A 24,003-nucleotide genomic window follows, 5' to 3' on the forward strand; every position below is an offset into this window, starting at 1 on the left:
CTAAAACTCCATTTTCTTTTTAAAAGTCTGCTCTGTGCCCAGGATACTACAGAACAGCAAGAAAGAGTTATACCACTGAAGGAGAATTATGTGCTACAATGGACTCACCTAAAATCTGCAGTTATGTGAGTGGTATTTCCTTATTACAGGTGATTGAAATAGAATGATCTAAGCCAAATCAGCATCCACAAACTCTGCTTAATTAACAGTTCTTTTCTAAAAAGGCGAAACTTATCCTTCAGAGTAGAGGCCTCAGATTAGCCATCTGTGGGCATAATCTGGGGCCATGGATATGTTTCATCTGATTCATCCATTTCTTTTTAATTTGAGCCAACATAAAATGATTTTTATATATCGAGCATACACCACAAAGAAAAAAAATCTGTATTTCCAGCTTCTCTTGAGAAATCAGATCATTTGGCAACACTGGCTCCCCGCCCCAATGGTACAATGGGCTGAGACGCAGCAGCTGCTTAGCCCCTCCAGGTGGGACCTAAGATTCCAGTCTCCAGTAGTCAACCCTCTCTGCAATCAGAATGAAAACTATTTTGAGTTCAATTATTTCAATAAATTTTCAAAGAAAACTAATCAATACCAATAAAAATGGATGGTATCTATCTTTAGTTTTAACAGCTAATCAAGTCAAAAATAAAAGGAAAGGGGAAAAAAAAAGGACGGTCATATACATACCAGAAGCAACACCTACTAATCACTCATCCACAGAGACTCACCTCAGCAAACCTCTGAAGTGAGGCAATCTTCCCACATCAGTCAATCACTTACTGGACTATAGTTCCTGACCTCTCACTGGGTGCTTGATTAAAGAAATGCAAATTGAATCTTAAATGCTATTTCAATTATCTGGTCCTTCCTCTATGACAACTACTAAAATTATATACACAGTGTAGCAGTTTCATAGCTAAAGCGGATGGGGAGGAGAAAGGCCAAAAAAGACAATTCTCATACTTGCCTCAGTTTGAACTAGATAGATAAATTTAGGCCAGATATCTCCTGGTGAAAGTGAGTTTTTATCAAGGGGTTTCCTGTTCAAGTAGAATTTTGTTCTAAAAAGGTCAAATAACAAATGTGCTACTCACAATTATTTTTTTGAAGACTTCAGCATATGAAAACTGAGGGCATATATGTAATCCCAGACATGATGAATGTTGTTAACTTCCAAAACCTTAACTTATAGTCCCCACAGAAAAATATCAACTGAAAACCAATGTGCCTGTGGTGTTCCATGCTGGTGGTGGAGCAAAAGCAAGCACCCAATTCCTCAGCTTTGGACAGTGTGAGCACTGCAACCTCTTGGTTGGTTCCCTTAATACCCATTTTGGACTCATCTACCAAACCAGGTTTGTTTGTTTGTTTTCTGTTTTGTTTTGTTTGCAGGGGTGTGGTTGTGGGAAGACTGTCTAATGACAGATTTTTAATCTAGATGTTTGAAAAATAGACAGGCCATCCTATGCAGACCAGTTCTCTTTAAGAGTCATTTCACCGCAAGCAAAAATGTAAAGTTTTCCTGTTTCAAGCCAACAGTGGAGCCCACAAGACAGCCATTTCTTAGGGAATTGAGAGCCTGCCACTTCAAAATTCAAGAATGGGGGCACCTGGGTGGCTCAGTCAATTATACATTGTCACAATCTCATGGTTCATGGGTTCAAGCCCCATGTCAGGCTCTGTGCTGACAGAGCAGGGTTCTCTGTCTCCCTCTCTCTCTGCCCCTCCCCGGCTCATGCGCTCTCTCTCTCTCTCTCTCAAAAATAAAAACATTAAAAAAATTTTTTTAAATTCAAGAATATCCTGGAAGACAATCCCTAGAGATCAGGATTCTATGCTATAATGGTCACAAAGCCTAGAAATTGCTAAGAATGGAGACATTCACAGATTGTGAGAGAGGGCTGCCAATAACAGGGCATTTGTTCTAGTAAATAATAGTGTGCCTAGATGGTGGAATGCTATGCCACCATAAAAAAATCATGTGAACTACATTCATCATAGGGAGTACAGTATAATGTATAGAATTGTCGAATCACTACATTGTACACCTGAAACTGTATTTTGTATGCCAATATACTTCAACAAATAAAGACTATTTCATAATTAAAAAAAAAACATGAAATATTCAACATGAATATTTTATTAATGTTGAAATAGCAATACCATATGCCATTAGGTAAAGAAAGCAGCATGATATCATCTGGGGGGAGGATATGCATAGGTATAGAATACATTTTAAAAGAATATATACTAACATTTGGTTACCTTTGAATAATGCAACTGAGCCCTTTTTTTCTTTTTTCTTTCTTTCTTCTCTTTTTTTTTGCTTTTCCATGTTTTCTAAGCTTCCTGCCTTGAGCATATTTTTATTACTTTGTTTTTTTTTAAGTTTTGTAATTTCAAACACTTACATTTTAAAACTACTTGTGAAAAATGATTTCAAGCCTTCATTATCCTCTAGGTGCCTGGCCTATTATTTCTACAGCCCATGCTGGTGTTCCCATGAGATGCCCTGAGGCTCTCTTGGCTGTGGCTGTCACACCCCTTTCCCACAGGTCAGAGAAGACTGGCACACAGACACCAAGATGAGTGTCCCCACCAGCACTGGCCGCGTGCTGTAAGGAACTCATGACGAAAGACTATGGGCTGTGAGAGACCCCTGAGTGGAGGTGCCTTTGTCCTGCCAGCAGCCACCATGTGTGTACACACCTCCTGGTCTAAACAGAACAGGGCCACAGGGGCAGGGGATGGTAGCAACTGCTTGTTCTTCCTGGCAGAACCCAAACAGCAGGAATCATGTTTTACACTGTCCCTACCAAGTGTGATACAGCAACAGGCTATTGTAGGTTTCTTTCATGGCCAAGTCATAATTGTAGGTCTGAACATAACACTCGCTCATGTCAGAGATGGTTTTCTGTGTGAGTGACAGGCCAGGTATCATCTCTACCCAGTTCAATGACACAGAGCAAGTCATAAAGAGTTCAGAGGAGTCTTCAAGATCAGAGTTTGACATGACACTCACAGATAAGGCAAGTGAGGCTGAGAGGTTAAGTGAACCAAAACTCTGGTCTCCAGCTGAAATGAAGAGTCCAGGGTTTTTCCCACTACCCCTTCTAGGCCTGATCTTGCCTCAGATCCTGACTGCCCTAGAAGGACTAGAGTATGAAATAGGAAGCAGGCAAAAGACAACACAGAGGAAAATCCAGAAGCCCTTAAAGCTGGGTTCACATAATCTTTCTCAAGTTCTCCCTGGAATTTAAATTTTAGGATCCAGATCCTGGATGAAATAACCAGGAAGTCTCTACACAAAGAAATATCAAGGAAATCTCTTCTTCTAGATGCAAGAGTACATGGAGCACTGCTGAGGACATCAGAGATCATCAGCTAATTGTCATCTGAAAGCATGCCCAGATGTTGATACATTAGAGCGCAACACTTTCACAAGCTGCCAGGACATTACTCAGAAAAAAGCATTTAACAACATGCTGGTTTGCATTTTCTCCAATCCTAACCCAGATTCATATTTCCTAACCACAGAAAGGAAAGTGCTAAAACTTTTGCCACGTACAGGCCGACAGGCTAACTTTGCACAGGACAAGTCTAAAAGCCAGATCTCTCAGAGCAACTTAATGTGAGGGTGGGCCAACCACAGAACCCAGTTTATCTGTCACTGATTTAAATATGCACAACGGCAGAAGACAAAGGTACAAGGAACTGCAGCCATATCCTACACACAGGTTTAAAAGAGCAACCCCAGATCCTGAAGAGAAATATGGCAATTACAATATGTGCTTTGGCAAGAGAACTCCAACTTTTCAGGGAACAAAAAATGGGAAAAGGCAGCATTCTCACAAGCCAAGCAAAATAAACCGGCCATATCACCCAAACTTATACTCTGAAGTCAAGCATGACAAAACTACTACTTTAGACATAGAGAAAAAAATCCCCATACTGCAGACAATCAGGAAAAGTGATACTCCAAATGTTAACAAGTTGAACACACATGGAAGAGTGTAGTCATCTCAGTTCAGCTCAGTGATGTTTCTGAATGGCAAGGATCAAAAGGAAGAAATTCATGAAACATTAAGCTTAAAATCAGAAATGATAGATGAAATAAACTTCACTGCTAAAGAATGCTAACCATTCTGCTAAAGTCCTAACTGACAGTATATTGCCTATCTTAAAGTCATAGTTTAAACACTAATTGTTCCAATAATCCTCCTTCAATCCACCACCATATTAAGTACTCCTCACCCTCTGCAAATCCTCTCCTGGAAACTCACACAGCCCTAGCCTTGCCCTCAAACTCACCTTACCAGAGCACTCAAGGCTTTGATTTTTCCCACCTGGCCCATCAAACTCCTGAAGTACCTAATGTGCTAACTTATCCAGAAGAAGTAATAACTTACAGAATTAAATATCTACTTGGCAGGGTGCCATTTAAATATAATTTTAGTGGAGACCACACTATTCTGACTAAAAAGGGCAAATCCCCACTGCAGTACTTCCATCCCCAAGAAAAGACCCACAGAGATAAGCTGGCTAGTGACACCCATAGGAGCCAACAGCTCTGCGATGTCAGCAGTTGGGCAATCTCTGGAAGGGGCACAGAGAAGGCTGAGATGCAGTTTATCCAACAAGAATTTACAATTTAGTCAGTGAGACAAGATGAAGTACATGACCCCATCAAAGTACAGGACCAGCAATAAATAATGAAGAATGAAATATCTAACCAAATCCTATGAGACAAAGAATAGTGTGCTTAAAAATGCTTAAGGAAAGCACTGCATTTGTTATACTGCGTTTTTCCCCTCCTGGCAAGTCCATTCAATTCAATTAAGTTAAACTGAACAAACACTCATTGAGTCTATACTATATGCCAGGTACTGTGCTCAGTCCTGTGATAACAAAAGATGACTTTGGGTTGGTAAACATGTCTGTGTCTTTAGCTTTCCTATTATCTACATGAACTATTTCCTAGACATGAGAATGCATTCTTGATTTTCAAAGTAATGGTGGTGAGACAAAATATGTATTTAGATGATTTTAAAATGTTATTTCTATCACATATTTGCCTTAATAATTACATTATGATGGGTCAAATTAGCATTTTATTAGATACCATGAGTATGAATACTGTGGATGTTTGTCAAGGCAAGTCCAACCTGCCAAGTTTTTCATTCATTCATTCAACAATCAATAAGCATCTTCTAAGTGCCAGATACTGTTGAGTTCCACACACCGAGGATACAGAAGTGAACAAAACAGATCAAGTTCCTGCTCTAACAGAGCATACTTCTAATTCTAAGGTGTGAAATTCTAGCAGAGAAAACAAAAGAATAAAAAACCAATCAAGAACACTCTACGAATTCTACAACCCACATTAAGAATGCTGAAAATCAACTGTACTACAGTTTTCAGAATCATTCACTCCCCAAAGAGAAGCTCAAATGGTGGAGTAGAAATAGCACCCTACATAATGTAAAAGATCTAGATTTGAATACATCTCTGCTAACTCCATGCCCTTAGGCAAATTGCCATACTATTCTGGGTGTCATTTTCCCCATCTATAAGATGGACAAATAACCTAACTTAGAGGACTCCTGTGAAGATTAGAATTTTTTCATATAAAGCAAAAAACAGGATATCTGACACACAATAGGTGCCCCATAAAGAACGGCTATTAAAATTTTAAGGTATTAAAAAAACATTACTCCACAGCATCTAGTTCAGTGCTAAAGACAAAAAACGCTCAAAATATGCATGCTAAAAAAGACAATAAAGATAATGCTAAACCATCATTATACAATATCTGTTTTCTAAGGACTCCCGGTTGGAAACTGATGTTTAAAACTTCAGTGTTTCACACTCCTGATACAGGTTCTCCTACCTCTTATTAAAAAAAAAAAGGACAAGGTGATCCATAATGACAAGATGAACTAGCCTCTGAGGCAGTGATACTTCAGAGAGAAAAGGCAGTTTTAAGAAATGTTATGGGATTCCTAGCACTGACTTCAACCTAAATCTTGGGAAGCAGAATTTTAAACTACTGACTGCTTCTTTATCATGATGATATTTATTAATACACAGTCAAATTAAAATATTAATGGAACAGACATTCTAATACTCTACTGCCTGACTTTCAGGTGATAACAGAGATGTTTGGTCACACCGCTCTCAGCCCATTTCAGCTGAGGACAGGTGATGATGGAATCCCTTTATTCAAAACTGAAAAAGATCAAAGGGTGTACTTGCCAACCAGTTTAATTCAGCAGTATTTTCCTATGCCAGGTAACCTAATTTTCTTGTTCTTTCCACAGATGTCGCAATATCAAAGGTCCACAATTACTCATCTTGGCTTCTAAACCAGCACCAGCATTATAAAAGACTCATGTAATAAAATAATTCCCAGGATAAGCAGGAGTCATCATCTATCATTCCTGGCCTAGAATGCTAGGAAAACCAAAAAAGGAAAACAAGAAAGTGCAGCAAGGCCTAAAATGTACTGGGTCTAATATGGATGGAAGAGGAGACACCAAAGACAACCTGCACAAAACAGAAACTTTCCACCTTCTACCTCTTTTTTCTGCACTGCCAGCCTCAGGTGATCATCATTTCCTGTCTTTAGACAAATATTTGACATGATCAAAATCTCAAACTTTTAATTTCAGTTTTAGGTAGATATATTTCTAAATCTGGCTATGATCTTCAAGGCAATGATGAAATCAACAAATAGACTGTTAATTTTAAATCAGGTTCATTTACTTTTTAAAAAATTACTACTGTCCCACTGCTTAAAAATCAGTGATTATTTCCATTTATTAGTGCAATGAGCTCAAAATCAAATGGTTGACCCCCATGCCCCGACTGGTTTGCTCCATCGGTTGCTACCAGGCAAGCCCAATGCCAACAGCCCACATCACATTCCCATTTATAATAACCACTGTTGCTGTGGCAGCAAACTGCTGGTTCCAAAATTCCAGTTAATTCTAAAGCTATCTTTTCTACTCCTGCTGATTTTGAGTTTATTCCTACAACTATTCTAACACTCTTAGATTTGGTTATTTTCTGTTTTTACTCTCTACTTTTAGCTGCCTGCACCCCTGAGGGTGGACCATGTATGTGAGCACGTATCTCTGGGTCCACACACCTATGTGGTGAATTTCCAGGTCTGAGTCTGTGCCTGCATGTTTGTGTCTCTGTGTGCATCTCTCTGCACACACGTCTGACTCTCATTCGTGTGCTCTCTTTCTCTCCATCAACCTACCTATCCGCGTCTCTACCTCTTTCCAACCTGTCTCTCAGTCTCTCCTCCACTCACTCTTTTCCTCCTCTTACTCTCCCTCCCTATTCCCATCCCCCCCCCCACAAGTCTCTCCACTGTCTCTAATACTCTATCTTAAGATGAACCAAAGGAGATAAAGATCTTTTTTTTTTAAATGTTTGTTTATTTTTGAGAGATAGAGAGGCACAGAGCGTGAGCCAGGGAGGGGCAGACAGAGATGGAGACACAGAATCTGAAGCAGGCTCCAGGCTCTGAGCTGTCAGCACAGAGCCCGACGCGGGGCCCAAACCCACGAACCATGAGATTGTGACCTGAGCTAAAGTCAGACACTTAACCCACTGAGCCACCGAAGTGCCCCTTAAAGATCTTAACATTGAGACTAAAGACAGATTATTCTGCCAATACAGCAGAAAAACTAAAAGCTCTCACACTACAAGCACTTAAGAATGTGAAATAAAATATAAGACATCCTTTGAAAGGCCTACAAGAGAGTATGCCAAGAAAATGAGGGACATGACCTGAGGCCCTAACGAGAAACAGAACTGAGGTCTTCCAGCATGGATGGGCCATCCAGCAATGTGAGCTGGGTCTTAGGTCTCACCTATTATCCTGGCATAATTACTAATCTAACATCATTTATTTAAAAGTGCTTTGGGGGGCGCCTGGGTGGCTCAGTAAGTTGAACGTCCGGCTTCGGCTCAGGTCATCATCTTGCGGCTTGTGAGTTCGACCACTGCATTGGGCTCTGTGCTGACAACTCGGAGCCTGAAGCCTGCTTTGGATTCTGCGCCTCCCTCTCTCTCTGCCCCAACCCACTCGCATTCTGTCTCTGTCTCTCTCAAAAATAAATAAACATTAAAATTTTTTTTAATAAATAAAAAAATAAAAGTGCATTGGTTTAGGGGCACCTGGTGGCTCAGTCGGTTAAGTGTCTCACTCTTGATTTTGGCTTCAGATCATGATCTCACGATTTGTGAAATCGAGCACCGCATGGGGCTCTGCACTGTCAGTGCAGAGCCTGCCTGGGATTCTCTCTCTCCCTTTCTCCCTGCCCCTCCCCTGCTCATGCACTCTCTCAAAATAAATTAAAAAAACTAAAAAAGAAAGTGCTTTGGTTTAGAAACTTTATTTTAATGTCCTACAGGATAGGATATAAGCCCTTAGAGTGAACAGAAGTTAGAAGTGATGGTTTTACATATATGGGCTACAATCTCAACAAAACTAAATTGGAAAAAAACAATGTCATGAACCCAGAGGTAAAAGGAAGCTGGACTGAGACAGGGAGAGAGGAAAAGGCTCCTAATCACCTAGTAACTGGTAAACATTGGTGTGTTCGTATCTCTCATGTGGTTTTGGAATTCTGCTCTATTCTACACACATAGTTCAGGAATCCCTAGATACATTTATACAAAATTGGTCGCATGTCAGATATCCCCGGCTACCTGACAAAATTAATTGTAAACCACTTGAAAAATCCTGCTTCCCAGAGCTCCACCAGCTTATGCTCTCTAAAGACAGTCTCACCATTCCAAATGGCAAGACACGGGAGGAAATAATCCATTACAAGCAAGAGTCAGAGGACACAACACATAGCAAGATTAGGCTTCCAAGAACTTGGGATAATAAAACAACTGTATAGAGACCATTAAATAAATATGTGCTACCTAAACACATAAAGAAAAACATAAGGCGGGGCGCCTGGGTGGCACAGTCGGTTAAGCGTCCGACTTCAGCCAGGTCACGATCTCGCGGTCCGTGAGTTCGAGCCCCGCGTCGGGCTCTGGGCTGATGGCTCAGAGCCTGGAGCCTGCTTCCGATTCTGTGTCTCCCTCCCTCTCTACCCCTCCCCCGTTCATGCTCTGTCTCTCTCTCTGTCTCAAAAATAAATAAACGCTAAAAAAAAAAATTAAAAAAAAAAAAAAGAAAAACATAAGGCAAAGGGAGCATTTTGGAAAAAACCCATGTCCATATATATATTCATATACACATACACATGTATGTATACATATACATGTAAACACAGAATATATTCCAGAAATTAAAAACACAGTCATTAAAATCTAAAACTGAATAGATGGGTTAAATTACAGATTAGACACACCTGAACACAGAACTGGTGGCCTGAAAAACGTATCTAAGAAAATCACTTAGAACAAAGCACAGAGAGATAAAGAGTTAATAATGTATAAAATGAAAAAGTCCAACTAATAGTGATTCTGTACTCCATAACCATTCAGGATAAAAAAGACTCTTAGCAAATCTCTTTAACCTGATAAAAGACTCTTAGCAAATCTCTTTAACCTAAACCTTAATAAAGGCTGTTAGCCCAAAACCTAAAGCAATCCTCATACTTAATGGTGAAACATTAGGTGCATTCTCCTGAGGTCAGGAATGAGGCTGGGATCCAGTTACCTTCGGTGCAACATTGTTAAGAGATGGGACAAGAAAAAAAATAATAAAAGGAGAATTTATTGGATTGGAATGAAACGTAACTGTTGGTATTTGTATATAATCCTATACTTAGAAATACAAGGGGCTTTACAAATCTATTGGCATTATATACAAATTAAGATATAGAAATTACTATCATTCATTTACCTTAGCAATAGTGCTCAGCTAAAGGAGCAGCACTATCTCCCTTACCCCAGGGGTGTTTAGAAGTGTATGGGGACAGTTTTGGCTGTTATGATACTAAGCAGCTGCTACTTATCTGTTACCATAGTCCCACACAATGAGTAACTGTGCCTCACAATGCCAATGGGGCATTCACGGAGAAACACTGTGGCCTAGAGCAATAAACAACTAACAAATGTAATAATGATAATATTAAAAAGGCTCAATTTACTAAGCTACAAAAAACTATCCTTAAATTTAACAAGACTGTAAGATCTTATACAGAAAATTATAGTATTTTATAAAAAGAGCTAAAATAAATGTCTATGTATAGATATTCTGCACGCACACACACACACACACACACACACACACACACAACTCATACACACATACAATTATTCACATACACACACTTCCTTATTCATCATCATACCTACCCCATGTCAGGCCCCTTGCTACATGGTGAGCTGGGGATATAGCACTGAACATCAGACAAGGTCCCTGCACACAGAATTACCAATCCAAGTGTTTGAAAGTTCAAAGATTATCACCCTGTCTACTCACAGTTCATATTACAAACTATCTCTTCTACTTTAAAACTAAAAATTCAGGCAGTGGCTTTTCCATTGTTTCACATTGCTTCACATTGCTCTCCTTTGAGCATTTTGCTGATTACTATTACATCCACTAGAGGTCAGGCAAGGAAGAACATAAAAAAGGTTATGAAAGTCATTTGGGTGGGGGGGAACAACAAGAACAGTGCTGCTGTCTACTCCCATATTAGATTTAGTGGAAGCACAGATACAAGCTGACACATTCAAAAATATTTTGTTATACCCACAGTCCTGGGACACACAACAAAACTGTTATTTGCATATAATCATCCACTTAGAAAACAGGACTAGCTCTCACTGGCTTACATGCTCAGTCATCATTCCTCTGTATAACTGGTCAGCCCTATACAACTGGCTGACCTGATTTCCCACTTATCTTTGACTTATACCCTTATACTTTGCCACCCCCCTCCCCCACTCCCTCAGCTAATATCCTTGGTTTTTCATGGGCTTGACCAGACCATCCCCTCTGCCAAGAACAACCCTCTCTAGGTCAGCGCATTGCTGCTCCCACCTCAAGTCAAAGGCTTGTAGTCCCTGGAAGATTTCCTGACTCATCTAGGTTCACTCACTTGTCCTTCTCCACTCCAACCAAGCTTGGTGCATGTTGTGTTCTAGCAATTTTCTTCTACCTCCACAACCATTGGTTTGACTGTCCAATCCCCCAAATGCATACTGACTGCATAAAGGTCAGGGAATGTATTCAGATACCTTCTATACACCACCACAGTACTGAACCAAACACACATATTAACACAAAGATACTCCAGTACGGTCCACCCTATCAAGGAGCTTCTATCTCCTGACACATATACACACAAATAATCATACACACAAATAATATACACAAATATAAAATATACACACAAATAATATTTCCTCAAATAATCTTTAAGAGATTCAGAATGCAGAAAGGATCACATGAGGGAAGTGCTCCAAGCTTTACTGGTAGAACAGAGATGATTTCCTAGAACAGATGAGATTTCAGTGAACCTGACAGATTTTTATTTGAAGAAAGGTGCTCAGAGTGGGACAGCATTTCAGCCAGAATGAAGAGGATGGGCCAAGGCACATGGTGGACAAAAACTTATTAGGGGATAGCCAGGAGACATACAAGCAAGCCTGGAGAGTTCAGAAAGAAAAGCAAGAAAAGTGGATTCAGGCCAAACTGCAGAACACCATGAATGCCAGAACAAGAAGCTGCATTTTTCCTGTGAACAAAGTGGGACAAGCCACTGATGATGTTCAAAAATACAAATCTGGCTGCTGTTTAGAAAGATATCCACTGGAAAAAAATTTGAAAGTGAAGGGACAAGTTTAAACTTAAAAAAAAAAAAAAAACAGAAAAATCATGCATCAGGTAAATTAATTGAACAATGCTTAATTTGTCCTGGCATCAGATTATTAACCACATATTACAGTGTTTAAAGTACAGCAGAAAACAAGATTGAAAAATGTGCAATGGAAAGCTAAAAGACTGAATTCTGGTTTCTGCTTAGCCAATTAGTCATGTTACTTCTTTGAGTCTCAATAAAATAAGGACAATGGTAACTGAGAGCTTCATTGGGTCCTGTGATGATCAGAGACAGTGCAGGTTAAAGCCTGTGGGATTCATGGGCCCCACATAAGGCCTGAGTGGAATCAGTACCACTTTAGGATAGGGACCATGTGTACAAAGTCCAAATACTCAATAATGATTAACAGAAAATGGAAATGACATAAAAGAATGATCAAATGAAGGGGCTCTTCTCAATAACTAAAGGAAAGAAAAAGAAAAATTGGCAAGGATCAACCATTAACACAAATGTAGATTAATTCAAAGAGAAAGAATCTCCTAGCAACCAGCCTCTCCTGAGAGGCATGAATTAGCACTACCATTGAAATAGGAAAACACCACTTGGATCACTGATATTTTAATACCAGGCAAATAACTAGGTCTTTTATGTATGAGTAATACTGAAGAAATCTGCTACCGTAGACAACTAAAAAGTGTCCAAAAATGACACTCTGAAAGCCAGGAAAAGAGACATTTAACTCCCTTATCATTACTTAATTCAATAATCAACAATTATTTATTGAGAATCAATTTGATGTAGGCATTATGTACAAGAAATATGTCAGTGAAAGACCCTGTGGCCCTCTAGAGTATAAAGGCTGGAAGAAAGGCTAGCATGAAGCAGACAAATCAGTTGTGTTTTACTAGGGACAAGTGCTATCGGAGAACCAAGGAGAGAGCTGAGGCTTCCAGAAAGAATAGGTGGGTCAGCCACCCTAAAGGGGAGAAGAATAAGGGTATTTAATGCAGACGAAACCAGTGTATCAAAGACAAAAAGTTTAAAAAAAAAGGGCATACCAGGCCTTTAAGACACACTTAAAATATGTCATAGTATAAGGAGGAAGTGATGAGAAAGAGTTCTTGAGAAGTTAGGATTTTATTGCAAGGACACCAGGGAACTACTGAAGGAGTGATGAGACAGGATCAAATACACACTTAAGAAAAATCATCAGGGATGCACAGTAGGAAAAAACAAACGAAAGGAAGACAAGACTGGAAGATAGGATATTGGGAAGGAGGCTGTGGCCATAATCCAGGTGGGAAGGAAGGTGGTTAAGAGAAATGGATGGTCTGAAGATGTTATAGAGGGACAATGCACTTGATAATGGGGCCAACCACAGAGGTTAGGCACAGAGGATGGAGGAAGCATGGGAAGACTCACAGGATGGGTGTGCTGCTGGGTTTAACCTACCTGTGGGAAATTAATCCAGTTAAACCCCAAACACTTACAGCTGTGCTAAATGCCTTTAATTGCTCATGTTCCCCATTTCCTGGAACCATTTCCTCCACTCTAAACAAGCTAACCTGTTACCATCCAGCATAATGGAGGCAAACCCAGCATGGGCAGCAGTTTCCTGATCCTTCTCTGCCTACGGTTTACTCTGAAAGCTTCAATGATAACTACTGTGTAACTCTTGACCTTCCATGATGTAGTTTCTTTGTCCATGATCAGAGAAGGGGTCAACAGCATGAATTTATTTCCCAAATCAGGCTTACAACTGCATATTTTAAAGCAAATGATGGTAGAAATTTTAAGCTGTGCAAGTGTTTATCATTTGCTTCCATGCATAAATTCCCTTTGAAGGATTATTTTTTCCACCTTTTCTCTCCAAGGATGCACTCCCAAATTTAATCAGTTTTTTAACTATTTTAATAAATCTTTTTAAAAGTTCTGTTTGACATATACTTCCCAAGGTCTTGTAATGATGTCATTTGTTTCAAATTGTAATCAGTATCATTGATTCTGCTTCCTTTCTAAACTTGGTGTTGCTGGGGTTTCATTATTCATTACCCTCCACTAGCTCATGAATCCTATCACCAATCATTGGTTTGGTTCTTCCAAAAATCATTGGTTCTTCCTTCTGCAGGAGTCTGTAATGCAGGGGGTGCCTGTGGGGCTCAGTCAGTTAAGTGTCCAACTCTTGATATCGGCTCATGTAGTGATCTAATAGTTGTGGGGCGGAGCCCTATGTTGGGCTCCCTACTGAGCATGAAGCCTGCTTGGGATTCTCCCTCCCTCCTTCTCTCTCTCTCTCTCTTCCTCTCCCCACCTTCCCACTCACACACATTCTCTCTCTCTCTCTCAAAAATAAACAAATAAATAGCATGGAAGTTTTTTGTGTGTCTCGCATCCATGAAATAAGCCAGACCAACACTAAACCATAGAAAACTAAACACTAAACCTAGAAAACTGATCTGAGGATTAACACAACAATCTGCACAACCTGAACCACAGAATTCAGCAGGTATGCAGTGTGGAGAGGTGAAATTGGGGAGAGAGAAGCCACAGAAGGCAGGGAGCCACTTTTGTGTGTGGAGAGAGGACAGAGACAGGGCGGGCAGGGGCGGGAGGAGAATACGGGAAAAGCACCCCTCCCCAAAAGAAGCTGGAGACAAAGTGGAAAACTGGAAACAGCCTCAGGGACTGAACTAAAAAGGGAGAAAGGAGAAAGGAGAAAGAAAGGAGAGGGTTTAAATTCCATTAAGACTGTAAACAGGGGGAGCACAGAGTCTGCAACTCTGCAGCTCGATACCTGATGGTGCTCTGGTGGGAAGGGCGAATCCCCAGGAAAAGGGTGGGGTCTGAGAGGTTCTTGGGCCACACGGGGAAAAGCAGTTCCACTGCTGGAAGGACATTTGGTAGAGGTTGTGAGGCCACCTGGGCCCAATAGACTGCAGAGAACGGCCACATTTGCTGGTGCTGGAACAGGGTCGTTGGGGGTGAAGCCTGGTACCAGATGTGTGTTGTGATTTTCCATAATCCCTGAGGCGCTGCTGCTACACTGTCTCACAAACTTTTTCTGGGGCGAGCTGGCACCTGGCTGTAGTCTCTGGGCATCAGCAGGAGCACGGTCCTGTGGGCGTTCCTGGGTGTGGCTGGCACCCAGCCATTGCTCGATGAGACCCTCCACAGAGGGGCAGAGTGGGTCAAGGCGGCAGTCCCTCAGAAGTGGGGGACCAGGGAAGGCAGCAGCATCTGAGACAAAACCTGGAAGGGAGGTGCTGCCTGGGGCTTGCTCACAGACAGTGTGGAAGCGGGGAGTAGACAAAAGCCGAAGACGAAGGACAGGTGTACAATTGTTGTGCAATTGCTAATTGGGGAGAACAGAGTTCCAATACTAGAGACTGGGTAGCTGGGCGACACCATTTTCACCACTCCCGTGCATGTGCATAAGCACCTACAATTGCCACAACAATCCACCCCAGTAGGCTACCAGCACCATCTAGTGAGGAACGGAGCCCTTACACTAAGCCCCGCCCAACTGGGCCAACCTCGCGCCTCAAGAACACAAGTCTCACCACCTGATTAGTTTATGGACTATAAAGCACTTCATAGTTTGACTTTTAGGGAAAAACAAAGTAATGTCAGTCGTATTTCAGTTGGTTAGACGATCCATCTATTCAATTTTCTTTCTTTCCTCTTTTTTCTCTTTTTTGTTTCTTTTATTTTTCTTGAATACAGAAAGAGAAAAAATTTTTATTTTCAATTTTTATTAAAAATATTTTTCTTTAATTTTTTTCTACATTTTTTACTTTTGTGTAAATTTTTTCAAATTCTATTTTACTTCCATCATTTCATTTTAGTATTCACTTCTTCAAATTTCCAAATGATTTCCTTTATTTCCCCCCCTTTTTTCTCTAATCTATCAAGCCACTTTCAACACCCAGACCAAAACACACATAGGATCTATCTAGCATCATTTATTCGATTTGGGGGGGGGGGGTTGTTTTTAACTTTTTAATTTTAATATTTTTTAATTTTAATTTTTTAAATTTTTTCTACCTCATTAATTCCTTTTCTCCCTTCAAAAGACAGAATGAAGGAATTCACCCCAAAATAAAGAGCAGGAAGAAATGACAGCCAGGGACTTAACCAACACAAATACAAGCAAGATGCTTGAACCAGAATTTAGAATCACAATTATAAGAATACTAGCTGGGGTTGAAAATAGGTTAGAATCCCTTTCTGCAGAGATAAAAGAAGTAAAAGCTAGTCAGGATGAAATAAAAAATTCTATAACTGAGCTGCAACCTCGAATGGATGCCACAGTGGCAAGGATGGATGTGGCAGAACAGAAAATCAGTGATATAGAGTACAAACTTATGGAGAATAATGAAGCAGCAAAAAAGGGGGAGATTAATGCAAAAGAGCATGATTTAAGAATTAAGAGAAATCAGTGACTCATTAAAAAGGAACAACATCAGAATCATAGGGGTCCCAGAAGAGGAAGAGAGAGAGACAGATAGGGGTAGAAGGGTAATGTGAGCAAATCATAGTGGAAAACTTTCCTAACATGGAGAAAGACATCAAAATCCAGGAAGCACAGAGGACCCCCATTAGATTCAACAAAAACCAACCATCAACAAGGCATATTATAGTCAAATTCACAAAATACTCAGGCAAGGAGAGAATCATGAAAGCAGCAAGAGGAAAAAAGTCCTTAACCTACAAGGGAAGACAGATCAGGTTTGCAGCGAACCTATCCACAGAAACTTGGCAGGCCAGAAAGGAGTGGCAGGATATATTCAATGTGCTGAATCAGAAAAATATGCAGCCAAGAATTCTTTATCTAGCAAGGCTGTTAGATAAATAGAAGGAGAGATAAAATGGAGTGATAAAAAGTTTCCCAGACAAACAAAAATTAAAAAGGAGTTTGTGACCATTATACCAGCCCTGCAAGAAATTTTAAGGGGGACTCTCGGAGGGGAAAAAGGATGAAAAAAAGAAAAAAAATAAATAAATAAAATAAAATAAAATAAAATAAAATAAAATAAAATAAAATAAAAATAAATAAATACCAAAAGCAACAAAGATTAGAAAGGACCAGAGAACACCACCAGAAACTCCAACTCTACAAGCAACATAATAGCAATAAATTCAGATCTTTCAGTACTCACTCTAAATGTCAATGGACTAAATGCTCCAATCAAAAGACACAGGAAACAGAATGGATAAGAAAACAAGATCCATCTACATGTTGTTTACAAGAGACCCACTTTAGACCTAAAGATACCTTCAGATTGAAAGTAAGGGGATGGAGAACCATCTATCATGCTAATGGTCAACAAAAGAATGCCAAAGTAGCCATACTTATATCAGACAATCTACACTTTAAAATAAAGACTATCAAGAGATGAAGAAGGGCATTATATCCAAATTAAGGGGTCTATCCACCAAGAAGACCTAACAATTGTAAACATTTATGTGCCAAATGAGAAAGCACCCAAATATATAAATCAATTAATCCCAAACATAAAGAAACTCATTGACAGTAAAACCATAAGAGTAGGAGACTTCAACACCCCACTCACAGCAATGGACAGATCATCTAATCAAAAACTTAACAAGGAAACAATGGCTTTGAATGACACACTGGACCAGATGGACTTAATAGATATATTCAGAACAATGTATTCTAAAGCAGCGGAATATAGATTCTTCTTCAGTGCACATGGAACATTCTCCAGAACGGACCACATACTGGGGCACAAATCAGCCCTCAGCGAGTACAAAAAGATCAAGATCATACCATGCATATTTTCAGACCACAACACTATGAAACTCGAAATCAACCACAAAAAAAAATTTGGAAAGGTAACAAATACTTTGAAACCAAAGAACATCCTACTAAAGAAGGAATGGGCTAACAAAGAAGTTAAAAAGGAAATTAAAAAGTATATGGAAGCCAATGAAAATGATAACACCACAACCCAAAACCTCTGGGACGCAGCAAAGGCAGTCATAAGAGGAAAGTATATAGCAATTCAGGCCTTCCTAAAGAAGGAAGATAGATCTCAGATACACAACTTAACCTTACACCTTAAACAGCTGGCAAAAGAACAGCAAATAAAACCCAAAATGAGTAGAATACAGGAAATAATAAAGATTAGAGCAGAAATTAATGCTATGGAAACCAAAACAAAAAAACAAAAACAAAAAAACCAAAAAAAAAAAAAAAACAAAAAAACAAAACAGTAGAACAGATCAATTAAATCAGAAGCTGGTTCTTTGAAAGAATTAACAAAATTGTTAAGCCACCAGCCAGTTGGATCAAAGAGAAAAAGGAAAGGACCCAAATAAGTAAAATCAAGAATGAAAGAGGAGAGATCACAACCAACACAGCAGAAATAGAAACAATAAGATAATATTATGAGCAATTATATGCCAATAAAATGGGCTATCTGAAAGAAATGGACAAATTCCTAGAAACATATACACTACCAAAAGTGAAACAGGAAGAAACAGAAAATTTGAACAGACCCATAACCAGTAAAGAAATTGAATTAGTAATCAAAAATCTCCCAATAAACAGGAGTTCAGGGCCAGGTGGCTTTCCAGGGGAATTCTACCAAATATTTAAGGAAGAGTTAACACCTATGCTCTTGAAGGTGTTCCAAGAAATAGAAATGGAAGGAAAACTTCCCAGCTCTTTCTATGAGGCCAGCATTACCTTGATTCCAAAACCAAAGACCCCACTAAAAAGGAGAACTATAGACCACTTTTCCTGATGAACATGGATGAAAAACTCCTCAACAAGATATTAGCCAACTGGATCCAATAGTACATTAGATCATTTTCCACGGCCAAGTGGGATTTACTCCTGGGATGGAGGGCTGGTTCAATATCTGCAAAACAATTAACATGATTCATCACATCAATAAAAGAAAGGACAAGAACCATATGATCCTCTCAATAGATGCAGAGAAACCATTTGACAAAATACAGCAACCTTTCTTGATAAAAATCCTCAAGAAAGTAGGGATAGAAGGAGCATACACGGAGATCATAAGAGCTATATATGAACGACCCAACATTAATATCATCCTCAATGGGGAAAAACTGACAGCTTTCCCCCCAAGGTCAGGAACAAGACGGGGATGTCCACTCTCGCCACTGTTATTCAACATAGTATTGGAAGTCTTAGCCTCTGCAATCAGACAACACAAAGAAATAAAAGGCATCCAAATCAGCCAGAAGGAGGTCAAACTTTCACTCTTTGCAGATGACATAATACTCTATAGGGAAACCCAAAAGATTCCACCAAAAAACTGATAGAACTGATTCATGAATTTAGCAAAGTCACAGGATATAAAATCAATGCACAGAAATCGGTTACATTCCTATACACCAACAATGAAGTAACAGAAAGAGAAATCAAGGAGTCGTTCCCATTTACAATTGCACTAAAAACCATAAAATACCTAGGAATAAATCTAACCAAAGAGGTGAAAAATCTATACACTGAAAACTATAGAAAACTTAAGAAAGAAATTGAAGACGACACACACAAAAAAAGGAAAAAGACCATGCTCATGGATAGGAAGAATAAATATTGTTAAAATGTCGACACTACCCAAAGCAATCTACATATTCAATGCAATCCTTATCAAAATAATACCAGCATTCTTCACAGAGCTAGAACAAATAATCCTAAAATTTGTATGGAAACAGAAAAGACCCTGAATAGCCAAAGCGATCTTGAAAAAGAAAACCAAAGCAGGAGACATCACAATCCCAGACTTCAAGCTATACTACAAAGCTGTAATCATCAAGACAGTATGGTACTAGCACAAGAACAGACACTCAGATCAATGGAACAGAATAGAGAACCCAGAAATGGACCCACAAATGTGTGGCCAACTAATCTTTGACAAAGCAGGAAAGAATATCCAATGGAATAAAGACAGTCTCTTCATCAAGTGGTGCTGGGAAAACTGGACAGCGACATGCAGAAGAATGAACCTGGACCACTTTCTTACACCATACACAAAAATAAACTCAAAATGGATGAAAGACCTAAATGTAAGACAGGAAGCCATCAAAATCCTAGAGGAAAAGCAGGTAAAAACCTCTCTGATCTTGGCCGCAGCAACTTCTTACTTGACACGTCTCAGGAGGCAAGAGAAATAAAAGCAAACATGCACTACTGGAACCTCATCAAAATAAAAAGCTTCTGCACAGCGAAGGAAACAATCAGCACAACTAAAAGGCAACCAACAGAATGGGAGAAGGTATTTGCAAATGACATATCAGATAAAGGGTTAGTATCCAAAATCTATCAAAAACTTCTCAAACTCAACACCCAAGAAACAAATAATCCAGTGAAGAAATGGGCAAAAGACATGAATAGACACTTCTCCAAAGAAGACATCCAGATGGCTAACAGACATATGAAAAAATGCTCAACATAACTCATCATCAGGGAAATACAAATCAAAACCAAAATGAGATACCACCTTATACCTGTCAGAATGGTAACATGAACAACTCAGGCAACAACAGATGTTAGCGAGGATGTGGAGAAAGAGGATCGCTTTTGCATTATTGGTGGGAATGCAAGCTTGTGCAGCTACTCTGGAAAACAGTATGGAGGTTCCTCCAAAAACCAAAAATAGAACTACCCTATGACCCAGCAATTGCACTACTAGGCATTTATCCAAGGGATACAGGTGTGCTGTTTCAAAGGGACACATGCACCCCAATGTTTATAGCAGCACTATCAACAATAGCCAAAGTATGGAAAGAGCCCAAATGTCCATCAATGGATGAACGGATACGGAACATGTGGTATACGTATACATATACATATACATATACATATACATATACATATACATATACATATACATATACATATACATACATATATACACACACACATATATACACACACACACACACACACATATATATACGTATATATATGCACACACACACATAATGGAGTATTATTCAGCAATCGAAGAGCGAAATCTTGCCGTTTGCAACTATGTGGATGAAACTGGAGGGTATTATGCGAAGCGAAATCAGTCAGAGAAAGACAAATATATGACTTAACTCATATGAGGACTAAGGAATCTACTCCTGAAATCATTGTTGCACTATATGCTAACTAATTTGGATGTAAATTTAAAAAAAAATAAATTAAAAAACATAATAAAATAAAAAAATAAAACCTGTAAAAAAATAATAAAAATAAACATTAAAAAAAAAGATTTTATAATGCAAAACCCTAGCTTGAACTCCTCTAGTGAAGTAAGTCACCTACAAGCCATGAAGATTAGGAACATCCATCTGCTGAAAGAGATGAACGGTGTGGTGCATTCAATGAATGGAAATCCCCACAACCTTACCATTGGCTTTTTTGTTTCCATCTCCCCAAATATCCCTAATAAAGGTAGAATATCACGACACATGAACAAAAATATCACTTCTTCTCTTCTTTTGCCTTCTCCATGGCAAAGCAGTGAGCAACACCTCCTGAGGACACAAAACACTGCAGTCCAGGACACAGCCTACACAGGCGGTTCCAGACTTGCAAGCTGTTGCTGTAGGGGGAATAGCTGGTGCTTCTGACCCGGGCTGGGGAGTGACTTTTCAATCCACTTCCACCCCTGTCTGCCAAATGCAGCATGCAGTAAAGGTTATGGCAGAAAGGGACCTTACCCTCAGCATTTCTGAAAGTTAATCTGCTTCCTGTTAGGCTCAGAATGAAGCTCACCTTGGTTCCCAGCTTCAGAATGTCACAGTTTTCAAGGATTCTTACAAGCCTGTTCTCGAGGATCCTTGCGGATTGCAATGGCAAAACAACAGCAAAGCGGCAAGTGCAGGGATGGAGGGAAGTTAAATGGAGATCTTAAGGAGTGAAAATATGGGAGAAAAGCAGAGAAGAAAACTATCCAGTCATGAGATCAAGATCCTTCTGTTGCTGGCAGAGTAGCTCGAATGCCATTCCAAAAGAGGCATACAAAAAAGGTCCACTTCTTAACATGGCCACTTGGAAAAACACTGTTTCTCTGGATACAAAAATGCAATATTGTTCTTTGAGTAAAAATATCAGCTTTCCTTTATGGTAATACTAATACTAATTAAGGCCACCATAAAAATTCCTATCCTTTTGGATTCCTACTTTTGGAGGCTTATGGATGAGCTGCAAAGACTTTATTGTTAGAGTCAGAATCAAACTCCAGTATTCCATTGCTTAGAGTGTGGCCACCATTCAAGCAAATGCCTTAAGTTGGAGGCAGGAGCGGGGTGGGGAACAGACTGTGAAGCAACTTACATTGTGTGTAAGGTGAGAGTGTGTAGGGGAGTGGGGCGTGCTAGGGATAAAAACATAAAAGCATAAGGAAATTCAGTCCATAACAAAATTTATTTATGCATTTTAGAAGCAGGCTACATTGAATAACATCAGGGGCAAATAAAGTTACTAATGTTGAGACAGCCACATAACAAATCAGACATTTTTTTCTACTTTTAAACACAAAACTACTGAAAGCCCATACCTGCCACAAAGAATATACGACATGAGAAATTGGGCAGCAATTTGATCTCTGGATCAAATTCTCATCAACTGGTCTAAGGCATCCCTTCAACCCCCAAAAAAGGATCTCCAAAATGCTGGGCAATGGTCCTAAAGAAAGTGCTTCTGGACTCAACCATCAATCAAACCTCAAGCACAGGAAATAAAAAGTGTCATCCTGAATTCAGATCTTTTCCTTTTGTTTCCATAACTAGGAGGCCATCAGCCAAGCCATGAGAGGGCCTTGGGAGGTATCCAGGTCATGAGTCAGTGTTTCAGGCTGACTTTGCCCACAGTTGGCTCTGTCCTACTGCTCTTACCCTTCATATTCCTTCTGCAGTTTATGATACCTGGATGTCTGAGCCCAATCTCCACATACAAGCTCCTCTGATAACAAATACTATATCCTGTTCACTTTAAAACACATATAGTGCTTAGCACAGAGCCTTCCCTATCATGTATACTCAATAAATGATCAAGAAATAAAAAGACTGAAACTCATGTGCCAAAATGAGGAAGCAACTGAATTAGGAATCTTACAGTACTGTACTGTGTCATACTACTGCGATGCCATTTTCATGAAACTGTAGAAAACCTTTAAGTAATGGAGCAGATAAAACAATGAATGTGTTCCACAAACATTTCTCATGCTGATTATTTCCTCAGAGCTTCTGCTACAAGTATTCCCCTTTTTCTCTCCCTTCGCTCATTTTCTATTTATAATAACAGCTTGATTCTTACTGTACCAAGGCATTTCACCTACAGGAAATCCAATTCTCCACCATAACCTTGAAGTTGCTATGCTTGTCCTCACCATAGTTTTTTTTTAATGAGGTTTAGAGAAGTTAAAGAAAATCCCCCAAGCTCACTTGTAAGTAGCAGGCAGATTCTGGGCCTGGAAGATCAGGGAGATCTGATGGAAGCCACAGGTCGTCATTCTTTTCTGTAACACAATGCTACCTTGGACCCATGAAGCTGGCATCCACAGATGTCATGTTAATGTCCCCTATTGTTCCACAAGCATGCAACAGCTACAAGGTCTTTACAGCTTTTGTGTCTTCATTTCCAGGCTGTCGGATGTTGTTTTACACTGTACCAATCAATGCATTTACCTCAGCCAGTAATCCCTCTTTTTTCTTTCTTTCCTTCTTTCTTCCTTCCTTTCTTTCTTTTCTTTCTTTCTTTCTTTCTTTCTTTCTTTCTTTCTTTCTTTCTTTCTTTCAATCAGTCAGGAACTGGGAGATCAATTAATTATACTTATTAGACCTGGTGTGAAATACCCTCCCTCCCACCGCCATGATATGCAACATAAGGTGAGCCCCACATAGGTGCTTACCCAGTACATGCCTGATTAAGGAATGGGTATAGTGATTACCCGCCCATCCTTAGCCTCCAGGCAAGTCATAACAGCATGATGGGCTGAGCTGGGGTAGCAGCCAGAAAGGGCACACCACCATTCTCCCAGTCCGTCTATTAGACTGGGAGTCATTCCAACAAAACATTGAATCTTCTACCATGTAACTTCCTACAAACTCTAGAAAACTGGGTGACACTAGGTGTCACGGAGCCTCAGAAGATGCCATCCACTTCAGTCCTTCCCCGCTTTGGAGGAGACTGCACGGCCCT

The 24,003-nt window shown here is 39.7% G+C and overlaps 1 protein-coding gene across 6 annotated transcripts in view; it reads right to left on the bottom strand.

The window, feature by feature from the left end:
* The window catches only part of CCNY (cyclin Y), a 318,450-nt gene that overhangs the window by 80,803 nt on the left and 213,644 nt on the right, over window positions 1-24,003 (bottom strand). The gene's annotated exons all lie outside the window — the stretch shown is intronic.

The sequence above is a fragment of the Neofelis nebulosa genome, chromosome 8 (genome assembly GCF_028018385.1).
Source record: "Neofelis nebulosa isolate mNeoNeb1 chromosome 8, mNeoNeb1.pri, whole genome shotgun sequence".
Taxonomy (NCBI): Eukaryota; Metazoa; Chordata; class Mammalia; order Carnivora; family Felidae; genus Neofelis; species Neofelis nebulosa.